This window comes from Brassica napus, chromosome C6, assembly GCF_020379485.1.
Source record: "Brassica napus cultivar Da-Ae chromosome C6, Da-Ae, whole genome shotgun sequence".
NCBI lineage: Eukaryota > Viridiplantae > Streptophyta > Magnoliopsida > Brassicales > Brassicaceae > Brassica > Brassica napus.
The window spans coordinates 8,934,245-8,957,187 of record NC_063449.1 but is presented as its reverse complement, the minus strand read 5'-3'; the positions used below and the strand labels follow the sequence as shown (position 1 = coordinate 8,957,187).

At 29.5% G+C, this 22,943-nt stretch overlaps 1 pseudogene; it reads left to right on the top strand.

Annotated features, from left to right (window-relative positions):
- Window positions 1-133: 133 nt before the first annotated feature.
- LOC106393629 lies at window positions 134-6,928 on the top strand (annotated as a pseudogene).
- Window positions 6,929-22,943: the final 16,015 nt, after the last annotated feature.

Here is a 22,943-nt window from a genome sequence, read left to right as displayed (position 1 = left end):
GATTAAAAACCAAAAATAACTTAAAACCAAACCGATGTCCAGATTAAACAGATTTAATGTGTTTTTATTAAAAATAACGAAACTAATAATCATATTCCGCGCAAGGCGCGTGTTATTACCTAGTTTTAATATTAAAAAATGGTAAACCATTCCTCGGAAATAAAATGTGAAAGCCCCGATGGCCACGCGCGTGAAAATCTAGTGTGGTGCAGATTTGAACTCGGGTCCCTTTAGGAATCCATGGAACGCCTATAATTATCTTAGTTTTTAATATACAAAACAAATATATCTTAGTTTTTTATTCTTCATCAAACTAAATTTATTAAAATTGAAAGTTGATCTCAAGTCAGTAAAGAAAATTCCAAACTATAATTATCAAATCTCTTAGGTAAAATTCCTATCATCAAATTAGTCAGCTGACTACTTTTATGTAATTTTTATATGATTAAAAAAGCTATTAGAAATTTTACTAATTCATTAATTGTATTAACATACATAGTCTGATAGCTCACGTGGTTTATCATATAATTTTTAAAATATATATTCAAATAGTATGATGAGTATTTTTTTTAAGAGGCTTTCAATGATGAGTATTAATGGATAACAAACAATATCGCATGATGCCATTTCTCAATTGAACGTACGTAATTTAACATTGGCTTTGTTTCGTCTATAAATTAACAATGAGTGAGGTTGAATTTATTAGCATTTAGCAGAGTTCGTGTTTAACACTAAGTATACAAAAAAGCTGTAGCATGTTAACTCCAAAGCAAAAGCCCTTCTATTATGGTTAAAGACGTCCGTGGAAGATGGTTGTTGTATCTCTGTTTCTTCTATCCCATGTAGCAGATCCAGTAAAAGCTTCTCGCAGTAAAATAGACTACCTCGTAACAAATCAGACGTCGAAGCTAGAGCTACCGCTATGGTGGCACGTGCCCCCGTAATGTTATGAATATTTAGTGTTTGTATGTAAGAAGACAAAGAAATCAGCTAGATGAGATGATTTAATTGTCTTGTGCACCCCCTAATGCCTCAAGTTCGAATCCACATTAGACCATTATTTAGTTTTGCACCCACAAGGAAATTTTCCATCAATATCAAAGCAAACAAGCACAAAAAGAAAGTGAAAACAAGCAAAAGAATCAAAGGAAACAATTTTTAAAAAAGCAATTACGAAACAATCTGGGCACAAAACAAAAAAACAAACAAAAAACAATTGATTTTAAAAAAACGAGAGGGAAAACTGCAAAAACGAGATTGGTAATGAAAAACTAAGTGATCATGAGTGTCAACCAACGTCTCTATATAACGATCAAATGACAGGATGATATGTTCTATTTTCTTTCACAAATTACACATAATTTTTCATTACCAATCAAGCAATACAGATTTTACCCTCAAAACAAAAAAAAACTTGAAAATACGAAAAAGAGGAAAATTACTTTATTACGAGATTGATTAAGAGAACTAAATGATCAAAAATGTAAAGACAAAAGAAACATATACAATCTCTAACAATCAATTAATGACAGGATGTAATGTTTAATTTGTTTTCACAAATTACACATTAAGTTTTTGTTACAATCAAGTAATATAGAATTTTCTTCCTAAAAAAATTGAAAGTTAAAAAAAAGTGTTTTGGCAAAAAGAAAATCAGTTTATGTTTATGGGTTAGTAAAGAGAAGATCATACCTTGCAAATTAGTGTTAGATGGAGACGGTGATGACTTGGCGAGACGAAATGGATAGATCCAATTTTATCAGTGATCCAAAATTGACAACCTACAACCAGGGGCAGACGTAGGCTTGCGGGTACCGGGGCACGTGTCCACTACTCTTTTTATTTTTTTTTCTAAATAACTTAAGCTAATTTGATTTATGAGTGAATTTGCCAAATGACCAAATTTGAAAAAAAAATTAAGTGTAGAACATTGATTTTGACATAATAAAGTCCATAACAATTATGTCAACTTCTATCCGGTATTATCCATTTTTTGTTCAAGTTGCCAGTAATTGAGAGAGAAACTGATGACATCAACATTTTGACACCCCACAATTAATTATCACACGTAATACAACCAACACCACACTTTTGTTTAACACATAAAGATGCATCTGATTTTTCTATACCATATCACTAAAATTAATAGGATTCAAAATTTACTCACATCTAGTAAATACCAAACTTTACTCAAAACCTCAACTCCTAAATAATAAACCCTAAACTTTAAACATCACCCTTCCATCTAAATACTAAACCCTAAATCCTAATTACTGAATCCTAAACCCAAATATAAACTTTAAACCCAATTATCAAAATATGAAAATAGTATATAATATTATGTAATATTAAACTAAATCCAAACAAAACTCTTCAATGCTAAACTCAAACCTAACTTTTGAATACTAAACACAAAAATGCTATTATCACTAAACCCAAACCTAAACTCCCACCTTCCAAACTAAACTCTAAATCATAATCACTAAACCCTAAACTCAAGTATAGACTCTAAACCCAAATAGAATGGAACAAAATACATAGTATAGTACAAATTAGTGAGCAAAAAAGAACACTCTTTATTAATCGTCGAATGGGACATATCACTAAACCCAAACCTCAACCCCCACCTTCCAAATACTAAACCCTAAATCTTAATCATTAAACCCTAAACTTAAGTATAAACTCTAAACCCAAATAGTATAGAACAAAATACATAGTATAATACATATAGTTGTAAACAAGAAATTGATAAATAATGAATTTATCAAACAATCGATGGTACAATAATACAACAACCGTAGCGTACTATTTATTTTGGTACTTGCGAATTGTACAAAAATATAAGAATCGTACTATGCAATAATTTTCTTTCACTACATATAGTATAGTCGGCGAGTTCATCTTCTTCACATCTTCCTCTTTTACAGAAATGGTGATACACGCATTCACTAGTTCAGAGTAATTATTCTTCACTGTACCATATCAATACAACATACTATAAAAATTTAAATAACAACCAAAAAAATATAGATCAACAACATTAAAAAAAACTCAAAAAAAAAACAAATCGGGCCATCTTCTCCTCCAAACTCAATTCCACAAGCCCAGTATCCATGTTCTTTCTTCGTCTAGTGGTTTGTGTTCGTATGTATGAAAAAGAAACAGAGATTGGAGGAGAAGAGAAAGAGATGTGGAACAATGAAAACCACAATTTATTAAATTATTTATTTAATATTTCTTTTAATAAATAATTATCAGCAGGTTACACAGGTTGAATTGAAGGGTAATATAGCATTATTACATAAAATACATGTACTGTAGATGAAAATTAGGGGTTTTAGTAATCTAATGAATTATAATTTGTTTGAAGGCTATACAGCCCAACTCCCCTTGATTTAATTGTTCTTAGTGTAGTGAATAAATAAATTTGTGCCCTCCATTCATATGTTTTTGTTTTTTAGTATTGTGCCCCCAATTATAAATGGTTCTAGATCTGCCACTGCCTACAACAAGGCATGAAATTTTATCATCACGTTTTTCTGACAATAATAGAAAGAATCAGACAGTAGTTAAAAGAAGAAAAAAAGGAAAGAAGTAAGAATCAGACTTCGAAAGGCTCACCACGTCGACCTGAAATGGAATCCACTGCTTCGCATAGGAACCCCAACCTAGAAAAAGTTATGTAGCGTGTTGACATAATTCGTACCGACGATATTGTATAGAATATAAGCCATGGAGTTGTTCTTAGAACGCTACTAAAAATATTTATATATTTCATATACACATATTAAGTAAAAATTAATGATATATTATAAATGTAGTAATGTGACTCATATGTATATCTCTTATACACATATTAAAAAACAAATCGATGTTTCATTATAAATATGGAATTACTTACAAAGTAAGCAATTTTCTAAGAATCTCAGCTATAGTATTTTAAGAAATTTATTTTTTCTAAATAAATATTTTCTTAAAATTGAAGATTTGTTACCATTAATTAGTCAAAAATGCATACAAATCTAAAATGAATATTTTTATAAGGTAAAATCTCTCAGTATATATATATATATATATAAGATGTTTGTTCATAAAGTCATATGTTTATAAATAAATTCAAAATATTTCTAAAGTTTAAACCAATATTAATTTAATAAAATTAATGATTTTCACTAGATATATCGTAAATAAATGACTCTAAATGAATACAATTGTATAAAAAACAAGTACATTTATTTATAGAAGCAGAAAAAAATCTGTTAAAAATTATCTTTTAGAAACGAAACATTTATTTTTAAAAATGAAAAGAATATTCTACTAGATTTTGAACCGCAAAGAATACAAAATTTCGCGGGAAACAGAGATCACCCACTAGTATATATATGTGTATTTTGGTAAAGAAACTTTCATCATCTCAGAAACTAGAAACGTGTAGAGATAAAAATCCACCACAATCTATCTGGCCTCTATAGCCAATCTTTAGAAGCCCTTACCTATTCTCCTCTCCTTTTTGATTTGATGTTTACGTTCATGGATGCAGCCAGGGTGAAACGTGCTCGTTCCACCAACCCACCGAGCGAAGTTGATCGGCTAAGCAGTTTGCCAGATTGCTTGATATTGCAGGTATTCTTAAATCTTCCGACCAAAGATGTGGTTAAGACTAGTGTGCTGTCCACCCGATGGACAACTCTCTGGAAAGACGTACCTGGTCTGGATTTGGACACCGAGGATTTCAATATACACGAAACATTCGTGAGTTTTGTCGATAACTTTCTCAAACGCAACCGCGGTTTGTCCATACATCGGTTTAAGTTAACTTACGATTCTTCTTACGCTGAAGAGCCTGGTCTTGTCAATCGCTGGGTCGACACTGCTGCTAGGCTTAAAGTTGAACATCTTGATCTTTCGGACGTTGTATGTGATCAGGATCTCATGATGAATCCAACAGTTTACACTTGTAGTAGCTTGGTGTCCCTAAGGCTCGTGGGAATGAGCTTACCTAGTCCCGAGCGTGTTTCATTACCTTTTCTCAAAGATATTGTTTTAATCGTCGTTGAGTATACCAACCGATGGGCATTAGAGAAGTTAATCTCACAATGCCCAGTTCTTGAAAACGTTAGTATTGATAGAATTTACGGTGATGGAATGCCCATTTTACGTGTGCGTTCCCAGTCTCTATTGAGCTTCTTGCATTATTGGGATACGAATGATGATTATGAGGAAGATAGTATAGTTGAAATTGATGCTCCCATGCTTAAGTATCTGAGGATCAGTGATGGTGGAACTACGAGTTTCATTATAAAGAACCAGCCTTCCCTTGTAGAAGCTGATATAGAGACTGTGTTTAATTTGACAAATGAAAGGAGGCTACAAGTTGCAAATGAAATACAAAAGAGAGATATGGTTCGTGATTTTCTCGTTGGGATCTCTAAGGTGAAAGATCTGACCATCGCCTCCTCTACTCTCAAGGTACCTATATTTCTTGATTTCCAACTTTAAACCAATTATATATTTCTCTTCGTTCAAAATGTATGTTTTTGAATTTTCACATATATTAAAAACATCTTAAATTTTAAATATAAATATTTTTTTTCTGTTATTGACTATTTCTCATAACTTTTAATCAATCAAAATTTTGCAATGTATTCTTATTAACTAACAAAAAATACACTGAAAATTGTATTTAAAAAAAAAAGAAAAAATACTGGTAGTTGTACAAAAAAGTATATTTTCAAAACAAATATAAAAAAATAAGTTTTTGAAACATTTTTTTTTTAAAACATGGATCAACTCGAGAGAATGCTATTTAATTATTCTCCAACTATCGATGTAATACTTCATTTATTAACACTAATACCTTTTTTGTTGATGTTGTTCTTGTAGGTCATATATGATTACGCAAGATATGTACAACTACCGGTATTTCGTAACCTATATACCTTGTGTGTCAGGTTCGACAGCTACATGTGGGAGATGTTGCCAGTCTTTCTTGAAGTCTGCCCGAATCTAAAAACTCTTGTCGTGGTGAGGATTATCTAACAAACTCATGAACTTGTGAGTAAATTATTCTTAAACTTGTGTCTCGGTTGTATTTTATGTGCAGGGAACTAGTGTAAATTACCTCAGGGTGGACCTTACTGTTATTGCCAGACCTTGGAATCTGTTATCATCTCTAGAGCATGTTGACGTAGAAAGGCCATTGAAAGGGGAGGCGTTGGAGATGTCACTAGTGGGTTACTTACTGGAGAACTCACCAAACCTCAAGAAACTATCATTAAGTTTGCATGATTCCCTAAAGAAAGGAGAATCTGTCCACAAGCTAACATTAAGCTTGGATGATGCCCCAAAGAAAGGAGAATCTGACATCTTCATAGAACTCCTTAACTTTCCGAGATTCTCTAGGTCATGCCAAATTATTGTACGATGATCCTCATAGTCATCACCAATAGACATATAAGTTTGTCTTTGATAACTATTTGTTGCCTGTTAGTTTATTATGACATTGGAGTGTTGAAGGTTGTATAATAATTATAGTATTTATCATATTTATGAGTCAAATAAGTATTGATTTATCGTGGTTAAAGGCATATATGCTTTGGAAGTTGTCAAGATGGTTTTGTGCTTCCTTCTTTCGTCTTGCATGGCTATATATATATATATATATTTTGTATTAAACAAAAGAATTGATAGGTACCTATATAATAAAAAATTGTTTTAAAAATCGCAAAAAAGCATTTATGGAAGCACACTTTTACCTCCAAAAATCACATTTTTATTAATGGGAATAATATCCCATCAAGCTTCTGATTACATTTCAATTCATTAAGAATAAAAAAATGATTTGCATTTAAATAGAAAGCTATTTTCAAAAAAAAAAGTATAAAAAATAAAAAACCAAGAAAAACAAGAAGAATCTTTTGTTTGAAACTCTGAATTGTTTTTCAAAAAATTAGTTGAAGTTATCTAAGAATTGAAATGCTTTTTCATATTTTTTTCATATTTATAATGTAATTACTATTATATTTTCTTAACACATCATATATATTTTAATCAGATTTAATAGAATTATATCTTAGAAAAATTAAATTTTATGAAACATATTCTATAAACACCAAATAATATAATAGAACCAAGATAAATGTCGAATTCAAAAATTAATTAATGTACATGCACCAAAATTAAGCATTTTCTTAATTTTATAATAATATCTGTTTACACAGAAAAATTCAAAAAAAAAAAACCTTCTGTTTTAATATCTTGTAACAGTTCATAATCGTGGACGATATTGTAGAGAATATAAGCCATGGAGTTGCTCTTAGAAGCTACTCAAAAAATTTATATATCTCATATACACATATTAAGTAAAACTTAATAATATAATAATAAAACTTTATGAAATATTAAGTAAAAATTAATGTATATTATAAATATAGTAATGTGACTCATATGTATATCTCATACACACATATTAAGAAACAAATCAGTGTTTTATTATAAATATGTAATTACATACAAACTAAACAATTTTCTAAGAATCTCAGCTATTGTATTTTAAGAAATTATTATTTTTTTCTAAATAATTGTTTTCTTAAAATTTAAGATTTGTTACCATTAATTAGTCAAGAATGCATGCAAATCTAAAATGACTATTTTTATAAGGTAAAATATCTTAATTTATATATATATATATATATATATATATATTATTTTTCATAAAAGGTATATTTTTATAAATAAATTCAAAATATCTCTAAAGTTTAAAACAATATTAATTTAATAAAATTAATGATTTTCACTAGATATATCGTAAAGTAATGACTCTAAATTAATACAATTGTATGAAAACAGGTACATGTATTTATAATAGCAACAAAAATCTGTTAAAATTTATCTTTTAAAAACGAAAAAATTATTTTAAAAATGAAAAGAGTATTGTATTAGATTCCGAACCGCAAAAATACAACTTTGTTTTGCGGGAAACAAAGATCACCCACTAGTATATATATATACTAGGATTTTTCCTGCACTATGTGCAGCGATAAAAAAAAAATTTAAATAAATTTTGTTAATATTTTAGATTTTATTAATTGTATACCAATATTTTAATATAAATATTAATTTACTTGAACATAAATTAAAGATAAATAAAAAATTTACTTTATTTTAAATTACATCTAAGAATAGATATGTATAAATTTAAAATTATAAGTTTAGATAGATTTTCATTTATTTCTTTGGGTTAAGATATATTAAATCAAAATATGAAACTAAACAGAATTTCTAAAATTGTAGGTGTCAAAAGGAAATAAATGATGTTACGATTAAATATTTATAATTTTTAAATCTTGATAAGTAATAAAATTATTTTTTATAATTATCAAAATATAAACTAAACGTAATTTTAAAAATTTGTAGGTATCAAAAGGAAACAAAAGATATTACGATTAAAAAAAATTATAATTTTGAAAAATATTGTTTAAAATTTTGAAAATCTTGTTTCGTAAGAAAAATTGTATGATTGTAAAAGCATACTTAAATAATATTTCAAAATTTGTAAAATATTTTATATTTCTATTATTATATTATTTATTGACATATTTGAATAGATTATTACTATATTTTTCAAAAATTACCAAAATAGGAATCCTCCTATATATTAAATAAGAAGTCACTTAAGTGATTTTTGCTGATGTGTCGCTCATAGGAGAACTTTCTAATTAATTGTTATAATTTGAGTGGTTGAGGTTTTTAATTTTTTATTTATTTAATTAATTTTTTTAAAAGGAAACTAACCCTAGAATTACCAAATCTAATATATGTTTTCAAACATACAATTAAACATCTTATATATAGATGAATTAATATTATTTGATTGGTTGATGGTTTAAATTTTTTTTTTATTTAATTAAAGTTTTTAAAAGTAAACTAACCCTAGAATTACCTAATCTAATATATGTTTTCAAACATACAATTAAACATCTAAAATAGAGATGAATTAATATAATTTATTAATGGTGAAGGATTAAAAGCTTCTACACCCATGTCTGGGGTTCGAATCTCAAACTATACAATCTATTGCAGAATAAAGGAAATCAAGGTTAAAAGTCCCTGAAAGAGCGATTTATTTCTATAGACTACGGAAGAAATGCTTACAAGGGATCTTCAACATGGTGCAAGTAAATCCAGTCAGACGTGGATCTTCGTAGGACGGCTCAGGTGATGCAATTAGGTGTAGATCCTCATAAGGCATGTAGTATTGCCGGTTGTTAAATCGTCTATGTAATATTTCTCATAATTGTAATGCCGTAATAAATCAGCCTTAAAAAAAAGAGATGAATTAATATAATTTATTTATAGAAAAAAATAAATATCATAAATTACATTATATAAATTGATAATATACATTTAAATACATATAATACTAGAGAAACAATTATAAAAACGTTTTTAATATATTTATATTAGTAGTGAATACAATAAATCATAGATTTCAGAAAACTAATTAATGTAAACCTAATAATATTAATTAAACTCACTCATTCACTATATATATTCTAAAATGTTTCAAATGAATGGAAAACAGTCAAATATATAATTTAAAAAAATTCTCATCATTATTCAATGACAATGTGATATCATAGATAAGTTATCACTTTTAGAAATGATTATAATATATTTATATTTCAAAACATAAAAATTATATGGTAAGTCATTAAAAATTATATTAATCAAGAAATGTTATTTAATTCATCTATTAATATAAACAAATGAATTAAAATTATTATACGGTAAGTCACTTAAAATTATATCATATAGTAATTCATTTAAAATTATTATAAAGTAAGTCATTTAAAATTAAATCAATCAAAGTATTTTTCACATGCTTTTCCTAGAGTTAATACTCTATTAATATAATTCATATAGCTTTGATTATAATAAAATTATCATGCGTGTTTTGAATAGTAAAAAAAATAAAGGAGACAAAAATAAAAAAAAACATGAGAGAAGAATAATAAAATATGTTTGTTGTATCCTTGGTTCTTTTATATTCTTATGTATTTAATTTTATTTATTTGTCGAGATGCAGTTTTTTTGTGTTATTATAATGTGAACTAATTAGTTTTATGTGTTTTTAAAACATTGTGATAAATTGAGTAAGAAAGATCAATAAAAAATGACTTGTTCTATAACTGTTAAAGTCGAAGACAGAAAATATAAGGTAAATTGCAAGTTAGATAAATTATTTTAAAATAATGAAAAGTTATTTTGCTCTATAATAAACTTTTAAAATGTACAATACTAAAAATTTTAAAACATTTACACAAATAAAAATATTTCATTTTGATATAATATTGGATCTCACATTAATATTAAGTATATATGCCTAAAATAACAACATTTCATTATTTAAAAATTTAAAAATTATATTTTCTTATTAATTATTCAGATTTAATTAAAATATGTATGTTTTAAAGGAAGAAATAGTTTGTTTAACCCATTTAAGTTTTATATTAAACACTAAATAAAAAATGAGTGAGAAAGTGTGATTTGTGATTTGACAAAATTATGAGAAAAATTACTTAGATTACCATTTTCCTAATACATGTTTTCATGTTTACATTAACCAAATTTATCATTGGTTTTAAAGAGATAAATCATACTATATATTAATTGAGAAGTCACGTAAGTGATTTTTATTATGTATTGTTAATATGTTAAGTTTTATTTTGGGCAAACACCTAGTTTTCATTAAAAACAGTTTCATTTAAAAAATATATATATAAAGTGAGTTTAAAATTTTCTTTTTTTTTTTTTTTTTTTTTGACAGCATGAGTTTAAAATTTTCTTCTTCATCAAAATATTTTATTTTTCGTATGCTTTAAAAACATATTATAAACAAAAAAAAATTGATAAGATTTAAATAATCAAATATCAATTAAAACTAAACATATAAAAGAACAAAATTTATGATAAACAAGGTCAAACGTTTCATACTCTGTATTTTGAAATTAAAAACAAAACATGCTTTATATGAAATAAGAAGGTACATTTGCGAAATTTAAAATGCAACATTTGTAATGCTGAAACAATAAAGTGCATAACAATTTTTATATTTGTTTTATTAGAGTTTGGATAAAAATATTAAAATAATATGTCAATACTAATAATGGTTTCGATTACAAGAACGATAATATTTAAGCTAAAATATAAAATTTCGGGTTTTCGGGCCGACCCTAGCCCAAACGGGCTTAGGCCTAAAATATCCAAAGTCCAAATGGGCTTAGTCCGAAAGACCCAATTTTTTTTTGGCTTATAAAACTAAGCTCAAACCAAATAATTTTTAGGGCTGGGCGGGCTCGGACTGCGGGCTTCGGCCCTAATTGACTGCATTCTTATTCGTTTATATTTCTTTCCTTTTTTAACGTCTATTTCTTTCCATTTTTAAAAATAATTCTACTTTTTTTTTGTCAACAACTTTACAGACTCATGTTGACTCTGTGAACCATAGCGGGAGATCTTGATCCATGTGAACTACAAATGACGTTTCCTTCCTAGCGCTGCGTGCTAAGCTATCCGCCTTCTTGTTCTGCGTTCTTGGTACATAGATAATCTTTACTCGGAAAAAAACTCTCTTTCAGGCTGTTTATATCTTCCAAGTAACTTGCAAACGCTGGCCATTCTTCTGGTTCTGAAACCATCTCCACCAATTGAGAACATTCCGTTGTAAACGTACCTGAAATTGTCGTAAGTTTCTCATGCATTCCATTGCCCATAGTAGCGCTTCCATCTCTGCATGAAGGGGAGAGAGGGAAGCCCGGACATTCCTTGCTCCCATCAAGCCCTCAAATCCTTCTAAAGTACTATACCATCCTTGACCTGAGAAAATATCGTTCTCTTTCCAGGAACCATCCGTGAAACACCATCTTCCGGGAATTGACGAAAGAATCGTAGCCTCTACCTGTGGAATCCTCTTTTGGTCATTCAAAATTTGTGTCTCAGCCCAAAGTATAGATTCCGTTTCTGCCAGTTTAAGGGTATCTTTAGGATTCACATCCAGATTACTAAAGACTTTATTATTTCTTCCTTTCCAAATGTACCATAGTATCCATGCAAACTGATGGTCCTCCATCTGTGGAACAACTCTCCAAAAGAGATGATCCATGTTCACGAAGAGAGAGCTTGTTGGGAACATAGCTGGGTTTGTTGGAATCTTTGAAAGAGCCCACATCTGAAGTGCAGGAGGGCATTCAAAAAATACATGGTTGATCGATTCCTCCTCAGCTCCACATCTTGCGCAACAGGTATCTCTATGTATCCCTCGCGCTTGCAAATTCTTCTTAACTGCTATGCACCCTGTCACCAATTGCCATAGAAAATGTTTAATTTTCGGTGGACACCGTATTTTCCAACAATATGCCTTCAGAATATCAACTGTGGGCCCAAACACTAATGGTGGTTTTTCCTTATCTGCGTATATCCTTTCAACCTGATATCCAGATTTTACCGTATATTTTCCATTATTTGTGAAATGCCATCCTTCTTTATCTGCCATCTGAGTTTTACTCAGTGGTATACTTTCTATCAATTTCACATCCTGTGGATCCACCAAAGCCCGAAGCGCCTGTGAATTCCATCTTCGCAAATGAGGATCAATAAGAGAATCCACTGTAAGGTCTGAGTAAAGATTGTGTTGATTTTTATTAGCTGGTCTCGGGCGAGTGGTTGGGAGCCAAGAATCATTCTATACGGAAATAGAGGATCATTTTCCCACCCTTTTGATTAGTCCTTTGCTTACCAGAGATCTAGCAGATATGATACTCCGCCAGCCATATGACGGAGAATATGAACGAAGCGGATCCAGCATTCCTGTAATACCGACCTTTGAAAACTCGAGAAAATAAAGTATTTGACTTCTCTATCAGCCGTCATAATTGTTTACCAAGCATCGCTGTATTGAAATCAGTGATATCTTTAAACCCTAAACCTCCATCGTCCTTACTAATACATACTTTCCCATGATTTCCAATGCATTCCTCTTGTATTACCTCCAGGACTCCACCAAAATTGTGCTACCGCACTCGTCAGTTTTTTTCCAGTAGCCTTGTTTAAACGATAGCAAGACATCACATGATTTGGCAAAGCCGTAATCACTGATTTGATGATCACTTCCTTTGCTCCTTTCGTAAAGAACTTAAAAGTCCAGCCATTGATCCTATTATTTAGACGATCCTGTACAAAGACAAAAACTTGTATTTTAGAACCCCCAAGACTTTCTGGGAGGCCTAGAGAGTTTCCCATTCCTCCCAAATTCTGTATGCCCAAAATATCTCTTAACTCCTGTCTGACAGAATCTTCGATCTTGTGCCCAAATTGAATTGAAGACTTATCAAAGTTTGTTAGTTGACCTGAAGCTATCTCATACTCCTTTAAAATCCTGAGAATGGTTTTACACTCTTGCTTTTGAGCTTTACAAAAGAAGGGACTATCGTCCGCAAAAAGCAAATGTGATATTGAAGGGCATGCTCTGGCCACCTTTATTCCTGTTAATTGTTTCTCCCTCTCCGCCTTCTTAATATTTGATATCAAAGCCTCGGTACACAGAATAAATAAATAGGGAGATAAAGGATCTCCTTGACGTAAACCCCTTTGTGGCACAATGAGGCCCCGAGGTTGGCCATTTAATAGGACCCGATATTGAACCGATGATATACACTCCATCATTAGTTTAATCCAATGATCATGAAACCCCATTTTCTGTAGTAATGCCTTAATAAACTCCCATTCTACCCTATCGTAGGCCTTACTCATATCCATTTTGACTGCCATATATTTTCCTTTACACGCCTCATTAGTCTGTAATCCATGAAACATTTCATGTGCTATAAGAATATTATCATAAATCAACCGTCCTGCCACAAATGCCGATTGAGTTTCTGATACGAGAGAGGGTAGCAATAACTTCAAACGTTGACACAAAACCTTCGAAATAATTTTATACCCTACATTACATAGACTGATAGGTCGCAACTCCATCATCCTTGTAGGTCTCTCTGTCATTGGAATCATACATATATTAGTAATATTTAACCTTGAATCCATTTCTCCAGAAACCAAAAAATCATTCACCATCTCCACCAAATCACTCTTAATAATATGCAATGAATGTTGAAAAAAAGAGAGCTGTCATGCCATCCGGTCCTGGCGCCTTCTCTGGATGCATCATAAACAGAGCCTATCTGACCTCATCCTCTGTCGCTATCCTCAATAATCGTTGATTCATCTGTGGAGTTATGCTCGGTGTTACCCCTGAGAGAAAATCGTCAAACTCCGATGGAGAAGTTGTAGTAAAAAATTCTTCAAAATAGTCTACCGCAACTTTCTCTACTCCATTATCCTCTGTAATCCAATTTCCCTCAACATCATGTAGCCCTACGATCCTATTACGGACCCTTCGTTGTTTAGTTAAAGCGTGATAGAATTTTGTGTTGAGGTCTCCAGATGAATACCACATATTTCTACTTTTCTGATGCCAATACTCCTCTTCGTCCTTGTATGCCTCTTGCAACTTCCTAGACACCTCTAGAATATCCTCCTGAGACCTAGTATCATCTGTTTGTACCTCTTCGAGAGCTTTCTGTAAGTCTGGTATTTTTTCCTTCCCATAGGGTGGATTATTTTTCCTCCATTTGGATATTTCGTGGCGGCAATTACTAATTTTTGTCACTATACCAGTTCATGTTCCTTCACTACAATCTGATCATCCCATTGTAATTGATTCCATAAGGCCTTCTTGTCCAACCCATCTCTTATCAAATCTAAACTGCCTTTTTCTCCGGGGGACTTTATCTTCTAAGTAAGCCACCACTGGGCGGTGATCTGATGCCACCACTGGGCGGTGATCCGATGCCACCATCCCTAAATATTCTGTATAAGAATATGGGAATAGAGTGTGACACTCCTCATTCGCTAATGCACGATCTAAACGACATCTAACCATTACTGCCCCTTTGCCTTTTCCCCTTCTTCTTTGCCATGACAACTTATTTCCCTTGACAGGAAACTCCAGTAATCCACAATTCCTTATCATATTATTAAAAAGAACATATGAGTTCGCACTTCTCAAAGCTCCACCATCTTTTTCATGATTTCATGTGATCTCATTTAAATCACCAATAATAAACCAAGGTTCGGATCGCGAAATTCCATATCTAGTTAAGCGTTCCCACACTTGTTCTCGTAGGTCTTGAACTGGATCTCCATACACAAATGCATATATATCGTTTTCCCAGGAGCCACTGCTTCCACATCTATCATTCGATTACTTGAATATAAAACATTAACCTGATACTCATTATTGTAATAAAGCGCTAGTCCACCACTCCGCCCCATTGGATCCACTGTGACCAGATTATCAAATACAAAATGAGATTGAAATTCCTGAACAAACTCAAACTCTTGCTTTGTCTCCGATAAAAATAAAAATCAGACTTATGTTTATGTCATATCTCCCTTAAATACCTTATAGTTCACTTACTTCCCATTCCTCGACAATTCTAACTTAGTGCTCTCAGTTAAAAAATATATAGAAAGGCTCCCTTGAGCTGTCTAAATTGGGTGTAATGATACCCTGAATTCTCCAACCCCCATAATATATAGGCTCTCCGCCATGTTAATGCCATCAAGCTTATTAACTTTACTATCTCTCAATCCCATAATAAATTTCCTTGAAACCTCCGAAGAAAACACTTGTGTGTCCCGTGATGAAATAAAATATTAGAATGGTCTCTAGCAACAAGTTCCTAATCTCCAACATTCTCTTGTGATTCATTATTCTCCCAAATACCATATAAGATCCCATGGAAAAACCTCGGGCTTCCTCCTTAATACCTATATTATGTAAAAATAATATATGTATAAAATTATAATTTAAATAAATTATAAGTCTCCGGCTCCATATCATGAGAAAGAAAATATTATACCAATTCATAAAACCCATTAAAATTGATCTTTTATAGCCTCGGGTAAACTCTAAAACATAAGGCCTTGATCTAATAAATCTCATAATAAGTTCTTTATAAAAGTATTCCATCCATAACAAAACCATATGTCCAAGTACACGCTTTTGAGCTCCATGTCCAAGTCCAAAAAGTAATCTATGTCCAATTACCCGCTGATGAACTCCATATCCAAATCCAACTAATGAGCGATGTGGCTGTCTTCGGTTTGATGTGACCAAAGACCACATCTGCAAGCCCCTTCCATAATCCGTTTTCGAATTCCAAGAAACCTGAGAACCATCCAAAGACCAATATCTCTCCTTCCACCTAAATATATACCAATATATTACCAAGTCTTTCACCGTACATATCAACCATATCTAAAGAGAGATATAAGAAGCATAAAAAGCAACAAACGCTTCTTTTTTCTTTTCTGATAAATATAAAAAATCTGGTTTATGTTTGTACCAGATTTCCCAGAGAATAATTCTACTAGAAAGTAGAACTGCAAAAGAATAAAATACTGTTTTGCTTCAAGTGTTCAAAGTGGGCCAAAAACTTTTAAAATCATATCCAAAATAAGAAAGAAAAATCTAGCTGCTCCTTTTAACCTTGAGATAAGGCTTAAAACATCACACTTCTAAACCACACAAAACTATAAAATCTTACATTTTTGTATTTCATGACTAACATCTTCTCGCTGCATACTTTTTATTTTAAAACAAAAAACTTGAGTATTATGATTAAATCATTTTCGAAGAAACGCTTCTAGTGCCAATCACAAAAATCTTTAACGAAAGGCCACTGGAAGTTCAAAACCAAATCATATAAAAAGGAGTAAAACTATAGTTTTGTAGATGTTATATATCATATGTTTTTTTTTTTTTTTTTTGATAATCCAGGGTTCCCCGCTTCGCGGGTTATTCCCTGGGCCCGGGCAGCGGTCCACTTCACCCGTGAGGGCTTTATCTGGACTGGGGACAAGGCCCAACACCCAGTACCGCATTTGATGACAGGATGGGCAGTTCTCCTCCGCCTGGCGTCGAACCCGGGAGCATGACAGTTGGCCCCCAAGGTCCTTACCAAACGAGCTATCACATCCCGTCGTGTTATATATCATATGTTACTTCAAAAAGGTAAGTTTATCTACAGAAGATGAGTGACGAAGAGATGGCATGCGATGTCTTAATCCGCCCACTCCCACCGCTTATTCTGTCCAATCACTTCAATTCCTCTTTACCATATATCTTTCTCCTAACCCTTTTGTTTCATATATGCTCACATTTTTGGTAAGAAAAATTATATTTACAATCGATAATCGATGACTACTAAACTCACATTTATAATTTTCATATCAAACAAATTTCTGACCTCATGGTTTTTGTATAAATCTCAAGACGTGATTTTTTTATAATTTTTATATCAAGCAAATTTCTGACCTCATGGTTTTTGTATAAATCTCAAGACGTGCATGAAAACCACTAGCCCCGTATGACGTTTCCAAATGTTTGTTACGCTAACATATCATTTACACAATACATAAAGAAGGAGATATATGTGATTAAAATATCATTAAGGTCGAAATGAGTGACTAGTAAACCATGCGTCAGTGGTCGGATAACACAGGACGTTCTGTGGGTCTCTAAAATTTTTGAGTTCGAATCCACTGCTAACCCAGATAAATACGGCGTTTGGCCACCATAACTTTTACATTTTCTCTCGAGAGAAAGTGGCCACCCACTACCATTTTTTTAAATGAGTGACTAGTATTTTATAGTCTTTCTTTTGATAAAACCATACAAAATCTTCGTTTTTTTTTATTTTGAGTGCAAGACAAATAAATGTGTTACAAAAAGATTCTTCCTCTTTTTATTGCTCCGGAGAGATTCCACACTTCTACCGTGGCAACAGAAGTTGTAGCCACCGTGGGTCACCGTGAAGATACCGGTGGAAAGAAGAAGTGTGTGTGTTCACCGTGGAAGCATCCAAGATCTTTCAAGTGTAGGTATCATCAGCATGAATATCAATGGCTTCCTTCTTCTTCATACCTCCGCAAATAACAACATCATTATCGTCATCATGTAATCAAAAACTATAGTTTTATATATTCATGGTCATTTGTTCCCTTTTATGAAAGTAGAAATAGTGTCTTTCTATAGAAATTTATGTTTTATTGGTTGTTCTATTCCGGTCTGGCTATCCAGACCACCTCAAGCTTGAGTAATAGAATAGCCTTTCGTTGTCCAAAAAATCAAAGTAGAAATAGTTTTGTGGTTCTTTTGAAAGTCTACTCGTCTGAATGTTTTATAAAACGATCGATGTTGTTTGATCTCAAAGGTTTACAAATGGGTATCAATCATTTTAGAGACGAAAACAAGTGGTTACTATGATTTCTGTATTATTCATTTTTTCTCTTAAATCACAAAAATAAGAAAAAACGTACGTGATTAGTCCAATAATTAAAATAACAATGGTGTAACTAAACGGGAAAATTCCAACCTCAACCATTTTAGTCGTCGTTTGAACAAGTAATCCATGTTAAATAATACTGGAACTTGATTATAATTCAAAAATACTATCCGAACTTTTGAACTTTTTAAAACGTGTCAAATTCTAAGTAACATCGTGAATTCAACAAAACCACGTCATTTTGTGTGTTTATTTCAGAAAACAGTGTTTAGTTTGCATGAACTAATATATATGTTGTCACGGATACCGCCAAAATTTTATTTAATATACGTCAGTCCAGTAGAAACCGAAGTAATATCCGACTTTAATACTATACTAGATTAAGATCCGCACCTTGCGCGGAATAAAAATTATATATATAAATTATTTTATGTATTATATGTTCTTACATATTATGAAATAATAAATATATATTAAATAATTAAAAGTCAGTAATTATTACATATATAATAAAATTGGTGCGAACGTATAAATCAATTTTATTAATACAAACAATTTTTTAAAAAAATTTGATAGGATATGTAATTAAATTTAAATGATATTAACATACATAGTATATTTTTAATATTAATGTCTATTTTTTTTTAATGGTGTTTTTTACTCATTTGTTTTTTTGATCATGTGTATCTTTAATAGCAAAAACTTTAAATTACTGATAACAAAATTTTCATTGTGGGACTAATAATTTTAGTAATTGATAATTTAAAAAAATTTATCAATGTTAGTTCAAAACTTTTATCAAAAAAATTTTTCAAAGTAAAATTTGAAACTAAAATATTTATTTATTCAATATGGTTTATAGTTTAATTTAGAATGATATATATATACATATATATTTTAAATCTTAATGATTAATTAAATTAGACTTTTACTTATATGATTTTGTAATCATTTGTATTTTGTCATAACAAAAATTTTAAACCATGGATCGCAAAATTTGAATGTGAGACTTTTAACAATTTTAGTAATTTATAGTCATTTTTTAAAAATCAAAATATAAAATATACAGAAAAATCTAAATTTTTATAATATGGTTATTTTGTTTTTTTAAAGTTATTTTAATAGTTTTAAATTAAACAAATTTGATAGAAGATACATTTTTTTTATCAGATCTTTTTTATTCAAAATCATTAATTGTCATATATACTTTACCCACATTAGGCAATTCCGTAATCTTTATTTAAGGAAATAATAATTGACATTAATAATGAATTTATGTTTAGTTTAATAAAAAGTTTATTATATAATTAGATGGACCAACCTATTTCTCTAGTAATTCTAAGAATCATATTAGTGATGACATGTGGCTACAAAAAGAAGTTGTAATGTTTCACAAATAATATATAGGGGATACTATAATAAAAACTGCGCCTTGCGCAGGGTGAGTTTATTTGTATATGTTATCGATAGTTTCTTTTATATATTTGATCATTTTATTTATATATATAAAATATTTTTTGTTGTTATTATATAATTTCTTTCCGATGGATCAGATCAATTTTTATTAAAAATAATGAAACAAAATTATAATTAATACATCATGGGTTGATCGGATTGGACATTAAACAAATTATGACATAAAAACCTTATTTTTTCCATCGAACTCATTCTTGAAAAAAGTGAACAGTATTGTTTTCACAGTTGAATTATTTTGACTTTTATCTTCTATATGGTTTTGAAAGCTTTCAAATCAACCATCGAATTGATACATGTCATTTTAATGTTTTTAGTCGTATACTTAAGGAAAACTTATATTTTTGTAATTTAAAGTCGTTTTAAAAAATTAAAAATATAACATATAAGAAAAAATCTAACATATAAAAAAAATATAACATATAAGGTGTTCTCATTTTTGTATTTTAAAGTCGCTTTTAAAAAACAAATATAACATATAAGGTTTCCTCATTTTTGTAATTTAAAGTCATTTTAAAAAATTTTGTAATTTAAAGTCATTTTAAAAAATTCAAAATATAACATATAAGAAAAAATCTAATTTTTTATATTATATGGTTCATGTGATTGTTTATTTTTTTAATAATATAAAATTAAACAAAATGAAGAATGATGCAGAAATTGTTATCAAATCTTTATTATTCATAATAATTAATCGCCATATATATGTAAATCATATTAGGTAATTTCGTAGCTTTTATTTAGGGAAATAATACACACTTCTTATATTTTAGGTTAATATAATGTTCTCTAGTGGACATTAAACAAAATATGACATAAAAACCTTATATTTTCCCTCAAACACATTCTTGAAAAAGTGAACATTATTGTTTTCACAGTTGAATTATTTTGACTTTTATCTTTCATATGGTTTTGAAAGCTTTCAAATCAACCATCGAATTGATACATGTCATTTTAATGTTTTTAGTCGTATACTTAAGGAAAACTTACATTTTTGTAATTTAAAGTCGTTTTAAAAAAATTCAAAATATAACATATAAGAAAATTCTAACATATAAAAAAATATAACATATAAGGTGTCCTCATTTTTGTATTTTAAAGTCGTTTTAAAAAAATATATATAACATATAAGGTTTCCTCATTTTTTGTAATTTAAAGTCATTTTAAAAAATTCAAAATATAATAGATAAGAAAAAATCTAATTTTTTTATTATATGGTTAATGTGATTGTTTATTTTTTTTAATAACATAAAATTAAACCAAAAAATGAAGAAGGATGCAAAAATTATTATCAAATCTTTATTATTCATAATCATTAATTGTCATATATATGTAAATCATATTAGGTAATTCTGTAGCTTTTATTTAAGGAAAGAATACACATTTCGTATATTTTAGGTTAATATAATGTTCTATTGTGGACATTAAACAAATTATGACATAAAAACCTTATTTTTTACATCGAACACATTCTTGAAAAAAATGAACAGTATTGTTTCCACAGTTAAATTATTTTGACTTTTATCTTCCATATGGTTTTGAAAGCTTTCAAATCAACCATCGAATTGATACATGTCATTTTAATGTTTTTAGTCGTATACTTAAGGAAAACTTACATTTTTGTAATTTAAAGTCGTTTTAAAAAAATTTAAAATATAACATATAAGAAAATTCTAACATATAAGGTGTCTTCATTTTTGTATTTTAAACTCGTTTTAAAAAATATATATAACTTATAAGGTTTCCTCATTTTTGTAATTTAAAGTCATTTTAAAAAATTCAAAATATAACATATAAGAAAAAATCTAATTTTTTTATTATATGGTTAATGTGATTGTTTATTTTTTTTAATAACATACAATTAAATAAAAATAAAGAAGGATGCAAAAATTGTTATCAAATCTTTATTTTTCATAATCATTAGTTGCCATATATATGTAAATCATATTAGGTAATTCCGTAGATTTTATTTAATGAAAGAATACACACTTCCTATATTTTAGGTTAATATAATGTTCTCTAGTGTTATATAATTATGGAATAATGTGACACCATTAGATTAAACTATACTTTATATTAGATGCTCTAGAATTCTTTGAAATGAAATTTAGAAGGCATTTAGAGTACCACCTAGGATTTGGAGTTTTTTTTAATTAATACAAAATTAAAGTTCTACTGTTTCAAATGCTTCTCAGTTAATATATAAGGGATGCCGAGATATGAAAGTAAAACCAGCCTCAAAACTTATTGATTTTTTTTCTATAAAATTAATATTTACACATATTTAATTATTTAGTACTTAAATAATAATATTTATGTCAATGATTACTACGCTGTAAAGTTCTAAATATAGATATTTAACAAATAAATAAAATAATAATATAATAATGATTATTTCAAGCCATCAGATTTTAGGAACTGTAGTGAAAGTGAGTGTTTTTGTTCTAAAAAAGGAAACTAAAGTGAATGTTTAGGGGGTGTCTTTAAATTGATTTAATTTATAATTTTAAATAATTTTATATAAATTATAAAATTTAATCTAATTTTTGTTAAATCATTCTAAACTTTCATCTAAAACCATATAAAATTTAAAATTTTATTTACTTTTAACTAAAAAGTTTCATCCGACCAATCTAAAATCAGTTAACATTTTTATAACCCACAACTTAAAATATTTAATAATAGTGAATTTCATAGTAGTATATGAAATGTTAAATTCAGTGACAATAAATTTTAAACAAGCTTTTCAAATTCATGTTTAAATAATAGTAAATTTGTATTTTTAGTATAAATGACCTCAAATTGTAAAAAAAATATGTTCAAGACCAGCCGTGTATAAAATAAAAGTTTATTATATGCCCTAAACACAAATAATTTGGTAATTTGATTCGCGATGAATCAACTTGTAAAAATAAATCTAAAACACGTTTTTATCTAATGGGCTTAAGGCCCATACCAGGACATAGCAAAGCGGGGTGGGTCCGTCCGGGTGGTTTCTGCACATGGTCTCGACTCTTGGCTTTATCTTTTGATTAATAAAGGCAGAGTTGCCGAGGATAAACG